General features: G+C 55.9%; 1 protein-coding gene across 3 annotated transcripts in view; it reads right to left on the reverse strand.

The window, feature by feature from the left end:
* The window catches only part of SHC2 (SHC adaptor protein 2), a 42,685-nt gene that overhangs the window by 21,673 nt on the left and 6,222 nt on the right, over positions 1–14,790 (reverse strand). The window lies entirely within an intron of this gene.

A 14,790-nucleotide genomic window follows, 5' to 3' on the forward strand; every position in this document is an offset into this window, starting at 1 on the left:
CCCTCCACAGGAAGTTAGCGGGCTTCTGGCTCAGACAGCTGTTTCCATGAAAAGGGAATTCACCGTCTCAATGACTGATGATACTGAAGGACGAGAGTGGCAGAGGCGTCCCACCGAGTCCCTGACCTGCTTCAGTGCCGTAAAGGGTGGGGGAACAGGGCCAAGAGGCGAAGGCCATAGCATCCTTCCAACCTTGGCCCTTGCTGGAGGGAGGGTAAGGGGCACAGCCCACGTCATTTCTATGAAATATCCTACAGAGGCAGCAAGAGGATGTGTGGGTGCCAGGGGCCGGGGAATGAAGGCTGACACGAACAGGTTTCCTACTGGGGTCATGAGAAATTCTGGAATTAGACAGAAGGGGTGGTGGCACAATATTATGAATGTACGAAATGCTACTGAACGGTGAAAAATGCAACATGCAAAATGATGAATAACGTTATGTGAAGTTCACCTGCGTTTCTTTAAATGATCAACACGTAAACACTTTGACCCTGCAACTCCATTTTTACGACTTTACCCCACAGATACATCAGCCTGAGGGCTTCTGAGGTGTGTACAGGTCACTGTGTGGGCCGGCCCAGGCTCTGCCCCTCTCCACGGCTCCATGTACCTGAAGCAGGGAGAGCAAGGAGCAGAGACAGATGCGAGAATGCAGGCAGGAAGCAGAGGCCACAGGACCTGGGCTGTGATGAGGGGCAGGGGCTCATCCTGGGCCAGCTGGGGAGCCAGGGAGCACTTAAGCAGGGCATGGACTAAGCAGCCTCACCTCCTGTTGAATGGATGCATGATGGGTGGTTGGACTGACAGAAAGATGGCAGGTGGATGGATGAATGAAAGAATGGATGAAAGATGAATAGATGGGTGGGTGAGTGGGTGAACGGATGGATGATGGGTGAGTGGATGATGGATAGATGGGTAGATGGATGGACAGGCAGATGGACAATGAATAGATGAATGGGTGGGTGGACGGGTGGGTGGACGGGTGGATGGACGGGTGGATGGATGAGTGGATGGATGGGTGGACGGGTGGATGGATGGGTGGACGGGTGGGTGGATGAGTGGGTGGATGGGTGGATGGGTGGGTGGATGGGTGGACGGGTGGATGGATGGGTGGACGGGTGGGTGGATGGGTGGATGGGTGGGTGGACGGGTGGGTGGATGAGTGGGTGGATGGGTGGATGGGTGGGTGGATGGGTGGGTGGGTGGATGGGTGGATGGGTGGGTGGATGGACAGGTGGATGGGTGGGTGGATGGGTGGGTGGACGGGTGGGTGGACGGGTGGGTGGATGGATGGATGGATGGACGGGTGGGTGGATGAGTGGATGGGTGGACGGATGGAGGGATGGGTGGATGGATGGGTGGATGGACGGGTGGATGGACGGGTGGGTGGATGGGTGGGTGGACGGGTGGGTGGATGGGTGGGTGGATGGATGGGTGGACGGGTGGGTGGATGGGTGGGTGGGTGGATGGGTGGGTGGATGGGTGGATGGGTGGGTGGATGGACAGGTGGATGGGTGGGTGGATGGGTGGGTGGACGGGTGGGTGGACGGGTGGGTGGATGAGTGGATGGATGGACGGGTGGGTGGATGAGTGGATGGGTGGAGGGATGGGTGGATGGATGGGTGGATGGATGGGTGGATGGACGGGTGGATGGATGGGTGGGTGGATGGGTGGGTGGACGGGTGGGTGGATGGGTGGGTGGATGGATGGATGGATGGACGGGTGGGTGGATGAGTGGATGGGTGGATGGACGGGTGGGTGGATGGATGGATGGATGGACGGGTGGGTGGATGAGTGGATGGGTGGATGGACGGGTGGGTGGATGGATGGATGGATGGACGGGTGGGTGGATGAGTGGATGGATGGACGGGTGGGTGGATGAGTGGATGGGTGGACGGATGGAGGGATGGGTGGATGGATGGGTGGATGGATGGGTGGATGGACGGGTGGATGGATGGGTGGGTGGATGGGTGGATGGACGGGTGGGTGGATGGGTGGGTGGATGGATGGATGGATGGACGGGTGGGTGGATGAGTGGATGGGTGGATGGACGGGTGGGTGGATGGATGGATGGATGGACGGGTGGGTGGATGAGTGGATGGATGGACGGGTGGGTGGATGAGTGGATGGGTGGACGGATGGAGGGATGGGTGGATGGATGGGTGGATGGATGGGTGGATGGACGGGTGGATGGATGGGTGGGTGGATGGGTGGATGGACGGGTGGGTGGATGGGTGGGTGGATGGATGGATGGATGGACGGGTGGGTGAATGAGTGCATGGGTGGATGGACGGGTGGGTGGATGGATGGATGGATGGACGGGTGGGTGGATGAGTGGATGGGTGGACGGATGGAGGGATGGGTGGATGGATGGGTGGATGGATGGGTGGATGGACGGGTGGATGGATGGGTGGGTGGATGGGTGGATGGACGGGTGGGTGGATGGGTGGGTGGATGGATGGATGGATGGACAGGTGGGTGGATGAGTGGATGGGTGGATGGATGGGTGGGTGGATGGATGGATGGATGGACGGGTGGGTGGATGAGTGGATGGGTGGACGGATGGAGGGATGGGTGGATGGATGGGTGGATGGACGGGTGGGTGGATGGATGGATGGATGGACGGGTGGGTGGATGAGTGGATGGGTGGACGGATGGAGGGATGGGTGGATGGACGGGTGGATGGATGGGTGGGTGGATGGGTGGATGGACGGGTGGGTGGATGGGTGGGTGGATGAATGGATGGATGGACGGGTGGGTGGATGAGTGGATGGGTGGATAGATGGAGGGATGGGTGGATGGATGGGTGGATGGATGGGTGGGTGGATGAGTGGATGGGTGGATGGATGGGTGGGTGGATGAGTGGATGGGTGGATAGATGGGTGGGTGGATGGGTGGATGGGTGGACGGATGGATGGGTGGATGGGTGGGTGGATAGATGAGTGGATGGGTGGACGGATGGGTGGGTGGATGGGTGGATGGATGGACGCGTGGTTGGGTGGATGGATGGATGGATGGACGGGTGGGTGGATGAGTGGATGGGTGGGTGGATGGATGGAGGGTGGATGGATGGACAGATAGGTGGTTGGATGGGTGGACAGATGGGTAGATGGGTGGGTGGATGGATGGATGGATGGGTGGGTAGATGAGTGCATGGGTGGATGGGTGGGTAGATGAGTGGATGGGTGAATGGATGGACAGATAGATAGTTGGATGGGTGGATGGATGGATGGGTGGGTGGGTGGATGAATAGGTGGATGGATGGGTGGGTAGATGAGTGGATGGATGGACAGATGGATGGATGGGTGGATGGACGGATGGATGGACGGGTGAGTGGATGGGTGGATGGATGGACGGATGGTTGGATGGGTGGACAGATGGGTGGATTGGTGGGTGGATGAATGGATGGATGGATGGATGAACAGATGAATGGACTCTAGGCATGTAGTAGACAGGTTAGACCCTAAAGGAATTAGCCATGGTCCCTGTCCCTAGCACTGGATTCTCCCACTGAGGAGGCAGTTTTGGTGGGATGCTGGCTGCTCAATGGCTGTCTTCTCTCAGGCAGAGCATGTGCCTCTGGGATGATGTCTGTGCCAGTGTCTGGCGCTACAGGGCCATAGGGTGAGGGATTCTCATTCCCTTACCTGCCCCCTTATTAACACGTAGCCCACTCCAGTTGTGCGGCTGAAACCCTGAACTGTGTGGTCCATGGATCCCGTTGTGGGGACACCAGCCTAGTGCACGGGGGAGGTGGGGGGCAAACGCTCTGTGGCCCACGGCAGCTCACGAGAGGAAATGCAATATCCTATTCGGTTGAGAACAGGGACTGCAAACTCAGATGCCTACAGCCTACAGGATCAGCCAGGTAAACACACGAGGTAGGATGCAATGCAGTAGCGATACCGACACCTCGCTAACTCAGGGCGCTTGTCACGTGTAAGTCTCTGCTGCAGACACGCTGTGCACAGCGTCCTTTAATCCACTGCACGCAGATCCGGTAACGATACCGACACCTCACTAACTCAGGGCGCTTGTCACGTGTAAGTCTCTGCTGCGGACACACTGTGCACAGTGTCCTTTAATCCACTGCACGCAGATCCGGTAACGATACCGACAGCTCGCTAACTCAGGGCGCTTGTCACGTGTAAGTCTCTGCTGCGGACACGCTGTGCACAGCGTCCTTTAATCCACTGCACGCAGATCTGGTAACGATACCGACACCTCGCTAACTCAGGGCGCTTGTCACGTGTAAGTCTCTGCTGCAGACACGCTGTGCACAGCGTCCTTTAATCCACTGCACGCAGATCTGGTAACGATACCGACACCTCGCTAACTCAGGGCGCTTGTCACGTGTAAGTCTCTGCTGCGGACACACTGTGCACAGCGTCCTTTAATCCACTGCACGCAGATCTGGTAACGATACCGACACCTCGCTAACTCAGGGCGCTTGTCACGTGTAAGTCTCTGCTGCGGACACACTGTGCACAGCGTCCTTTAATCCACTGCATGCAGATCCGGTAACGATACCGACACCTCGCTAACTCGGGGCGCTTGTCACGTGTAAGTCTCTGCTGCGGACACGCTGTGCACAGCGTCCTTTAATCCACTGCATGCAGATCCACATGCCATGGGCAGCAATGGCCCCTCGGGAAACAGGCCCGGGTGGGAGGGTGACTGACCTCCTGGGCCACACGGCCCGTAGAGCTGGGTCCTGAACCCACACCCCTGGGGTCCAGGGTCTGCACTGCCCCCCCTGCACGACGGGAAGAGGTGGGGACCTCAGCTCACTGCGTGTTCCACGCTCCAGGGCGCCCAGTGCTGCCGGCCATGTGCTTTTTTTAAAAAAGAGACCAGAAATTCAGGGCTTTTCTGTGAAATTCTCCCAGTTTGTAAATATCGATCTAGGGCTGAATATCTGTGCCCCCCTCAAAATCCCTCTGTGGAAACCTATGCCCCACTGTGAGGGTATTTAAAGGTGGGCCTTTGGGAGGTGAGGGGGCTATGAGGGCTCCACCCTCAGGACTGGGATCAGCGCCCTTATAAAAGAGACCCCAGACAGAGCCTGGCCCTCCACCACGTGAGGACACAGGAGAACACAGCTCTCTGTAAAGAGGCCCTCGCCAGACACCGAATCTTCCGGCACCTCGATCGTGGCCCTCCCAGCCTCCAGAACCATGAGAAATAAATTTCTAGGCCTGGCACAGCAGCTCATGCCTGTAATCGCAGCACTTCAGGAGACCGAGGTGGGAGGCTTTCTCGAAGCCAGGAGTTCAAGACCGGCCTGGGCAATATAATGAGGCCTCATCTCTACAAAAGAAAAATTTTTAATTAGCTGGGCATGGTGAGTGTGTGCCTGTGGTCCCAGCTACTCAGGAGGCTGAGGTGGGAGGATGGCTTGAGCCCAGGAGGTTGAGGCTGCAGTGATCTGTGATGGCACCACGGCACTCCAGCCTGGGCGACAGAGCACAACCATGTCTCAAAAAACACATTTTTGCCGGGCGCAGTGGCTCACGCCTGTAATCCCAGCACTTTGGGAGGCCGAGGTCAGTGGATCACTGGAGGTCAGGAGTTGGAGACTAGCCTGGCCAACATGGAGAAACCCCAACTCTACTGAAAATACAAAAATAAAAATAAAAAAATTAGCTGGGCGTGGTGGTTGCATGCCTGTAATCCCAGCTACTTGGGAGGCTGAGGCAGGAGAATCATTTGAACCCAGGAGGCGGAGGCTGCAGAGAGCCAAGATCACGCCACTGCACTCCAGCCTGGGTGACAGAGGGAGAGTCTGTCTCAAAATAAAAAAAAAAAAAGACAAGCACAGAGGGAGATTTGAGAGACAGAGACACAGAAGGGAGGGGCCGTGTGAAGACACAGGCAGACACTGGAGGGGCCGTGTGCAGCCGAGGACGCCAAGGCCGGCCCCCAGGCACCAGACACGGGAGAGAGGCCTGGGACAGAGCCTCCAGCAGAAACCAGCCCTGCCCACACCTTGGCTCGGACGTTGGGCCCCAGAACTGTGACAGAACAAGTCTATGTTTGTGTGTGTGTGTGTTTTGTTTTTGGGGTTTTTGTTGGTTTGTTTGTTTGAGACGGAGTCTTGCTCTGTCGCCAGGCTGGAGTGCGGTGGTGCGATCTCGACTCACTGAAACTTCCGCCTCCCGGGTTCACACCATTCTCCTGTCTCAGCCTCCTGAGTAGCTGGGATTACAGGCGCCCACTACCACGCCCGGCTAATTTTTGTATTTTTAGTAGAGACGGGGTGTCATCATATTGGCCTCGCTGGTCTCGATCTCTTGACCTTGTGATCCGCCTCGGTCTCCCAAAGTGCTGGGACTACAGGCGTGAGTCACCGCGCCCGGCTGTCTGTGTTGTTTTAAGCCTCACAGTTTGTGGTGGTTTGTGGTGGTTTGTGGTGGCAGCCCCGGGACCCTCCCACAGAAGATGGGGAGGAGCCCTGGCGGCTTCACATTCAACCTTCCCCTTTGCAAATTCAGAAACTATGGCCCAGAGAGAAGGCATGACCCAGAACCCACCCCAGGAGGTTAAGGGAAGGAGCCACTGTACAAGTCAGTAAACTGAAGCCCAGAGAGGGGACGACACCTGGCCGGCCTCACGCACGCAGCAGGCCAGGGCAGATACAAGCCGAGGTCCCCGTGTCTGCACTCCCAGCCTGGGAGACCGTCCGAGTCTCCGCCACCGCCCACGCCAGCCACCGGGACCCTCCGCCACCGCCCACGCCAGCCACCGGGACCCACCTCATAGGCTTTGCCATGGTCTGTATCGATGTCATTTACTTGGTATTTTCCTTCTAAATAAACTCCACTTACAAACATAATTGCGTTCACTTTTTAAAGGAAATTGCAGGAAACAACTAAAATATCTATCAACGGATGAACTGATAAATGCAGTGGGGTCCATCCGCACGCTGGAACGTGACCCAGACGTGAAAAGGAGCAAGTCTGCGATACGGGCCATGGCACGGACGCACCGTGAGGACGCCGGACAGGAAAGGCCACACAGCGTGTGATCCCGTTTCTATGAAATGGCCAAGACAGGCCGATCCACAGAGGCAGGGAGGGGACGCGTGGGCGCCGGGGATGGGGAGGGGGCGGAGGGGAGGGACGGCTGAGGGCAGGCGATAAGTTTCCATTTAGCCTGACGGGAGCGTCCTGGAACTAGACACGGGTGAGGGTTGCAGAACGGTGTGGCTGCACTAAATACACTGGCCTGCACAGTTTAAACAGTTGGGATTAGGGTATGCAAATTATATCTGCATTTTTTAAAATTTGCATGAGAGCCAGGCACAATGGCTCACGCCTGTCATCCCAGCACTTTGGGAGGCCGAGGCGGGTGGCTCACCTGAGGTCAGGAGCTCAGGACCAGCCTGACCAACATGGTGAAACCCCGTCTCTCCTAAAAATACAAGATTAGCTGGGCATGTTGGCTTATGCCTGTAGTCCCAGCTACTCGGGAGGCTGAGACAGAAGAATCACTTGAACCTGGGAAGCGGAGGTTGCGGTGAGCCGAGATCACACCACTGCACTCCAGCCTGGGTGACAAGAACAAAACTCCATCTAAAAAAAAAATTAAAAAATTATATGAGAAAAAGAGGACACTTCACACTGCAACCATAACTCCCTGGTTTTCCATTAAAATAAATATATTAATAAAATGAAAAGTGTCCATTCACACAAGAACCCTAAGGTTTTGCTAAAACCAGTGCGTGAAGGTTTGCTGGGAGCCGGGATCCAGGATGTCTGCACAGTGTCAACATCTGTCTCCCCAGATCACGTTCCAGGAAAGGAAGACCGGATGCCGGGGCCAGGGCTGGGGAGGCCGCAGGCAGCGCTGGGCTGGAAACGTGCACGGCCTGGCCTGCGAGTGGCTCCCGGGGCGTGCACTGCGACGTCCCCATGCACCTGAGCCCCAATTCCATGAGTCCCCACAGATCTTCCTCATTATAAGGGAAACAAACAGAGCTTTACGGGGGAGAAACATCACCTTCACCAAGTACATTCATTTCCCAGGGCTGCCGTGAGCAAAGGCCACAGCTGGGGGCCACGGGAGCAGATCCCCTCCACGTCCCGGAGCCGGGAGTCTGAGGTCAAGCTGTGGGCAGGGCCTCGCTCGCTCCGAAGCCCCGGGGGAGGGTCCTTCCTGCCTCTTCCAGCTTCTGGGGGCTCCCGGCGTCCCTGGCTTGTGGCCGTGTTACTCCATCTCTGCCTCCTCCACACAGCTGTCTCCTTCTGTGCAAATTTCCCTCTTCTTAGAGGACACGAGCCATTGCATTTAGGCCCCACCCTATTTCAGTAACTCCAGTATGGCCTCATCTTAACTAACCACGTCTGCAAAGGTCCTTTTCCAAATAAGGACGTGAGTTTTGGGGAACACCGTTCGCCCCAGGACACTAGGTGATCAAAGTCTCCAGCACCAGTATCAGGACAAACCAGCACCCGGGGGGCCTCCTGACATGAAGAGCTGGGAAAACACAGCACCCCTCTGTGCGTCCTGCCAAAAACACAACCTCGACTCAACTGCAGGCAAACACCAGGCAGACACAAACTGAGGGACGGCAGCCCAGCAGCCGGTGTGCACTCTTCAACACGACTGGCTCCATGGATCCCAGGACGGAACAACTGTGAGGCTACAGGTGGTTAAAGAGACAGGACGGACGGGGCAAGTGGCTCACGCCTCTAATCCCAGCACTGTGGGAGCCGAGGCGGACAGACGGCTTGAGCTCAGGAGTTCAAGACCAGCCTGGGCAACATGGTGAAACCCCGTCCCTACAAAAAAAAAAAAAAAATACAAAAAGTAGCCAGGCATGGTGATACACACCTGTAGTCCCAGCTACTCGGGAGGCTGAGGCAGGAGAATCACTTGAATGCAGGAGGCGGAGGTTGCCGTGAGCCAAGATGGTGCCACTGCACTCCAGCCTGGGCGACAGAGCCAGACTCTGTCTCTAAAAAAATAAAATAAATAAAATAAAAATTAGCTGGGCATGGTGGCACACAGCTGTGGTCCCAGCAGCCTGGGAGGTCTCAGCAGGAGGCTGAGGTGCAAGGATCGCTTGAACCCAGGAGGCAGAGGTTGCAGTGAGCTGAGATGGCACCATTGCTCTCCAGCCTGGATGATCCAGAGCGAGATCCTGTCTCAAAAAAAGAAAAAAAAGGCAGGATGGCTAAATGCAATGTGGGATGGGAAAATAAAGGTTGCTCTGACACCGTTGGGAAAACTGGTCACATTTGAATACACACTGAAAATGTGATCGCAGGATTGTAACGGTACATTTCCTGACTTTGTTAATCATACCATAGCTACGCTGGAGAAAATCCTTGTCCTTAGACTATATACCCTAGCGTGTTTGAGGGTAGAGGGGTATCACGGCTGCAGACTTTCTCAATTGTTCATCAATAATAACGACAGTAATAATAATAATTTATACACTGGGAGGCTAAGGTAGAAGAATCGCTTGAACCCAGGAGGCGGAGGTTGCGATGAGCCGAGATTGCGCCATTGCACTCCAGCCTGGGCAACGAGAGCGAAACCGTCTCTCAATAATGATAATAATAATTTATACAGACAGAATAAATGAGGCAAGATGTTAATAATCGGCGAATCTAGGTGAATGACACACGGGAACTCTTTGTACTAGTCTTCTTTGGAACTTTTCGTCTCGATAGAATTCCAAACTTACAAAAGCTCTACGTATTCTACTGTTCTTGTTTCTTTGATCTAAGGTTGAAACTATTTAAAGGCAAATTTCTTTGACACCCTGCGCCATGCTGACCAGTGCTGCCCTCCGCCCCTGGCCAGGAGGATGCCCCTCCCACTGGCCACAGCCCCCATCAGTGCCCCCGGCCATGGCTTTCCACAGGGGCGAGGGGTGCGTGCTGCCCTGGGGGCACCGCGGAAACGTGGGGCCCTGTTGGCCATCATCGCGAGGCTGGGCAGCCGGCACTACAGGAGGGGGGGACTCACAATGACACCAAACTGTCCCCAGGGCCTCGGAGCTTCCTCCGGGCATCATGTGGGGAAAGCCTTCCATGACTGCCACACGCCTCCAACCTAACTCCACGTGGCCCATGACACAAGAGAGTGGCGCGTTTTCGTGTGCTTGCTTTTTTATTGTGGTAAAACACACATAACATAAAATTTAGAGTTTTGACTGTCTTTAAGCGCACGGTTCAGTGGCACTCAGCGCATTCCCGTGGCTGTGCAGCCACCACCACCGTCTCTCCAGAACGTCCTCATCTTCCCAAACTCAAGCTGACCCCACGAAACACTTACTCCCCGTCCCCTCCCCAGCCCCATCCTACTTTCTGTCTCTGTGAATCTGATGGCTCTGGGGACCTCTGATGGGTGGAATTGCACAAAGCTTGTCCTTCTGTGTCTGGAGTCTCTCATCGAGTGAGACATCCTCAAGGTCCGTCCGTGCCGTGGCCTGGGTCAGAGCCTCGTTCCTTTTCTTGGCCGCGTCGTATTTCAGCGTGTGGATGGCCACACTGTGTTGATCCACTCATGCCTGGGTCAGAGACTCGTTTCTTTCCTTGGCTGCATCACATTGTCATATTTCAGTGTGTGGATGGCCACACCATGGCTGTGCCGTATTTCAGCGTGTAGATGGCCATGCCGTGGCCATGTCATATTTCATCATGTGGATGGCCACACCGTGGCCACGTCGTATTTCAGCGTGTGGATGCCCATGCCATGGCCATGTCGTATTTCATCGTGTGGATGGCCACACCGTGGCCACGTCATATTTCAGTGTGTGGATGGCCACGCCATGGCCACGTCATATTTCAGTGTGTGGATGGCCACGCCATGGCCACGTCATATTTCAGTGTGTGGATGGCCATACCGTAGCCACATAATATTTCAGCGTGTGGCTGGCCACGCCGTGGCTGTGCTGTATTTCAGCGTGTGGATGGCCATGCCATGGCCACATCATATTTCAGCGTGTGGATGGCCACGCCATGGCCACGTCATATTTCAGTGTGTGGATGGCCATACCGTAGCCACATAATATTTCAGCGTGTGGCTGGCCACGCCGTGGCTGTGCTGTATTTCAGCGTGTGGATGGCCATGCCATGGCCACATCATATTTCAGCGTGTGGATGGCCACGCCATGGCTGTGCCGTATTTCAGCGTGTGGATAGCCATGCCGTGGCCACGTCGTATTTCAGCATGTGGATGGCCACACCATGGCTGTGCCGTATTTCAGCGTGTGGGTGGCCACGCCGTGGCCACGTCATATTTCAGCATGTGGATGGCCATGCTGTGTTGATCCACTCATCCATCAACAGACACCTGGACTGTTTCCACCTTTGGGCTGCTGGGAGTTATGCTGCTGTGGCCGTGAGTGTACAAACATCCCTTCAAGTCCCTGCTCTCCGTTTCTGGGAGGTATATATCCAAGAAGTGAAATTGGTGGATCATAAGGTAATTCTCTTTAACTTTTTGGCATTTTTTGTTTGTTTTGAGACATAGTCTCACTCTGTCGCCCAGGCTGGAGTGCAGTGGCGTGATCTCGGCTCACTGCAACCTCCACCTCTTGGGTTCAAGCGATTCTCCTGCCTCAGCCTCCCAAGTAGCTGGGATTACAGTTGCCTGCCATCACACCCAGCCAATTTTTGTATTTTTAGTAGAGACGGGGTTTCACCATGTTGACAGGCTGGTCTCGAACTCCTGACCTCAGGTGATCTGCCCGCCTCAGCCTCCCAAAGTGCTGGGATTACAGGCGTGAGCCTCCGTGCCTGGCAGCATCATTTTAATACAAGTTGGACTTAGTGGACTTTAATACACGTTGGACTAAAATAGTTGTTCACTATTTTAGAAGCCACATCGTCTGTGTGACTCCGGCCGTGGTGTCGGAGCTGCAGAATCGCAGCCTGCATCTGCCCTGTCTGTGGCTGTCACAGGAATGGTGGCCTTTGTGGCGGCCTCTGTGCTTCCCGGAGAGTGGACCCTGCACATTTACCGGCTGAAACATATTTCGAGTTACTAGGAATCACCACCATTGCGTTTCTCCGTTTCACTGCGGTTGGGGCATCGTACTGACTTGGAGGGAATGCCTGCATAGGTGTGTGCTTCTCCGTTTCATTCACATTGAGGCATCGTACTGACTTGGGGGAGTTCCTGCGTAGGTGTGCGTTTCTCCGTTTCATTGAGGTTGGGGCATCGTACTGACTTGGGGGAGTTCCTGTGTAGGTGTGTGTTTCTCCGTTTCATTGAGGTTGGGGCATCGTACTGACTTGGGGGAGTTCCTGCATAGGTGGGTGTTACAGGTACACTTGGGTTTCATTTCAGGAGTGAAGGGTCACAGAATGCTTGCTATAAATAGTGGTAGTTGATCGGCAGGACGGCCACACGCAGCTTCAGCTGGTGGATCTCAGACCTGAGTGTGACTCAGAATCACCTGAAGGACTCACAGAACGCAGCTCTCCAAGCCCTCCAGAGTCTCTGACCCAGCAGGTCTGGGGTGGGGCTCGAGAATCAGCATTTGCAACAGGTTCCCAGATGCCGCTGGTCTTTAAGCCAGTTTGGTGGCTCCGTTCCCTTCCACAAGTGAAGGGTTTGCCATTTCCAGCCAATGGAGGAGGGAGAACGTCCGGAGTCTCTCACAAAGAGCTCCAGGAAGGGATGACCTCTGCTCCCAGTGGATGTGGCTGGGTCCCAGCGACGTCGGGTGCTGTGGCCACCATTTTGTGACCCTGAAGGTCGCCAAGCCAGCGTGCCGAGGATGGCGGCACAGAAAGATGGGAGAGACTGTGGTCACACCGTCCTGAAAACGGCCCGATGTCGTCTGGCCTTGGAAGCTGAGCAGGGTCGGGCCTGATTGGTACTTGGATGGGAGAAGGACAGAAAGAACCCAGATATGGGTTCTTTGTTCTCAGAAACAAAACCTGAGTTTTGTTTCTGAGGCAGGGTCTTGCTCTGCCACCCAGGCTGGAGGGCAGTGGCATGATCTTGGCTCACTGTGGCCTCGAATTCTCAGGCTCACGTGCTCCTCCTGCCTCAGCCTCCCACGTAGCCGGGACCACAGGTGTGCACCACCCTGCCTGGCTAATGTTTTTTCTTTTTTGGTAGAGACAGGGTTTCACCAAGCTGCCCAGGCTGGTCTCAAACTCCTGGGCTCAAGTGATCCTGCCGCCTTGGTCTTCCAAAATGCTGGATTACAGGCGTGAGCCACCACGCCCGGCCAGAACCCAGATCTTTAGGGATGCTGTCGAGCCATGGGATTCATCCACCGTGTCAACTGGCCACACCTGACCCCTCGCCTTCAAGGAAAAGCTGCATTTGGAGCTGAACCATCTCCGTCACCCTCTCCCGCACCTCCCAGCGTAAGGGACCCGCGATGCAGGAAGGATGAAGTGTCATTTTGCCGACCGTGTCCCAGTTTGCGTCCATCCCCCGCCAAGCCTGGGCTCCATGCACCTGGAGCAGAGCCGGACACGCACAGGAAACTCTCCCTGAAGTGCTCACGAGGTGAGGTGCGTGAGGGCACCGCAGAGAGCAGGACGGCCTGACTCACGGGACTTCTGTGTATGGACGAGCCCAGCGCCAAAATGGTACATGCGGGAGAACATGGGGTCGGTGTCCACAGACCTTGGCACGAACCCTGGCCTCTCCAGGAGACAAGCTCTGTGTCTTTCTCAACAGAGACATCTTGCTCAGATCTATGCCTTCAGGTGAGGCCCAAAGATCAGGCGTGAAGATTCATCCAGACCGAGCTGTCCAGCACGGCAGCTGCTTGCTGCCTGTGGCCGCTTACGTTTAAAGTCACGGCAGCCACACGGGACGGTGCAGACACGGACGGTTCTGCTGGGCAGTGCCGGGCTGCGCTCATGAGACCCACGGCAAAGTCGGCGGGGGATTCTCAGGAAAAATGTCCCCATTCACAAAAGGAGCCCCACAGAGACAGGGGACCCTGTTCTGCCGAACCAGAGCCACTGCCTTTCGGCCAGGGGAGGAACTGACCCAGCAGAGGCCCCGGGAAGGCGGTCGGTCTCCCGTGGCCGCCCTAACAGATCCCCACAAACGGGGCTTAAGACAACAGAAATGGGCCGGACGCGACGGCGTACACCTGTCATCCCAGCACTTTGGGAGGCGCAGGCGGGCAGATCACCTGAGGTCAGGAGTTCAAGACCAGCCTGGCCAACAGGGTGAAACCCCGTCTCTACTAAAACTACAAACGAAATTTGCTGAGTGTGGTGGCGGGCGCCTGTAGTCCCAGCTACTCGGGAGGCTGAGGCCGGAGAATCGCTTGAACCCGGGAGGCGGAGGTTGCGGTGAGCCGAGATCGTGCCACGGCACTCCAGCCTCAGCAACAAGAGGGAAACTCCATCTCAAAAAAAAAAAAGAGCATAGAAATGCTTCCTCACACAGGCCTGAGGGCCGGAAGCCCGTCCCCTCTGGAGGCAGCAGGGGAGGGCCCGTCCTGCCTCTCCCAGCGCTGGTGGTGGCCGGGGCTCCCTGACATCCTTGGCCCGTGGCTGCATCGCTCGTCTCTGCCCCTCTCATCCTGTCCCACGTCCTTCTCTCTGTGCCCTCACTTGGCTTCTCGTAAAGACGGCAGTCACCGGGTCAGGGTGACCTGAATCCAACGTGACCTCGTTTAATGACACCTGCAGAGAGCCTGTTCCACAGAAGGCCTCATTTTGGGGTTCCAGGTTGGCATGAATTTCGGGGAAATAACAATGACCTGGACCCGTGACAAAGTCACTGAGCTGCTGAATTAACCAACCCCAGAGCCGCCGACCCCGGGTTCTTCTCGCAGGAGACAATCAAGGT

Source organism: Gorilla gorilla, chromosome 20 (genome assembly GCF_029281585.2).
Source record: "Gorilla gorilla gorilla isolate KB3781 chromosome 20, NHGRI_mGorGor1-v2.1_pri, whole genome shotgun sequence".
NCBI classification, from domain to species: Eukaryota; Metazoa; Chordata; class Mammalia; order Primates; family Hominidae; genus Gorilla; species Gorilla gorilla.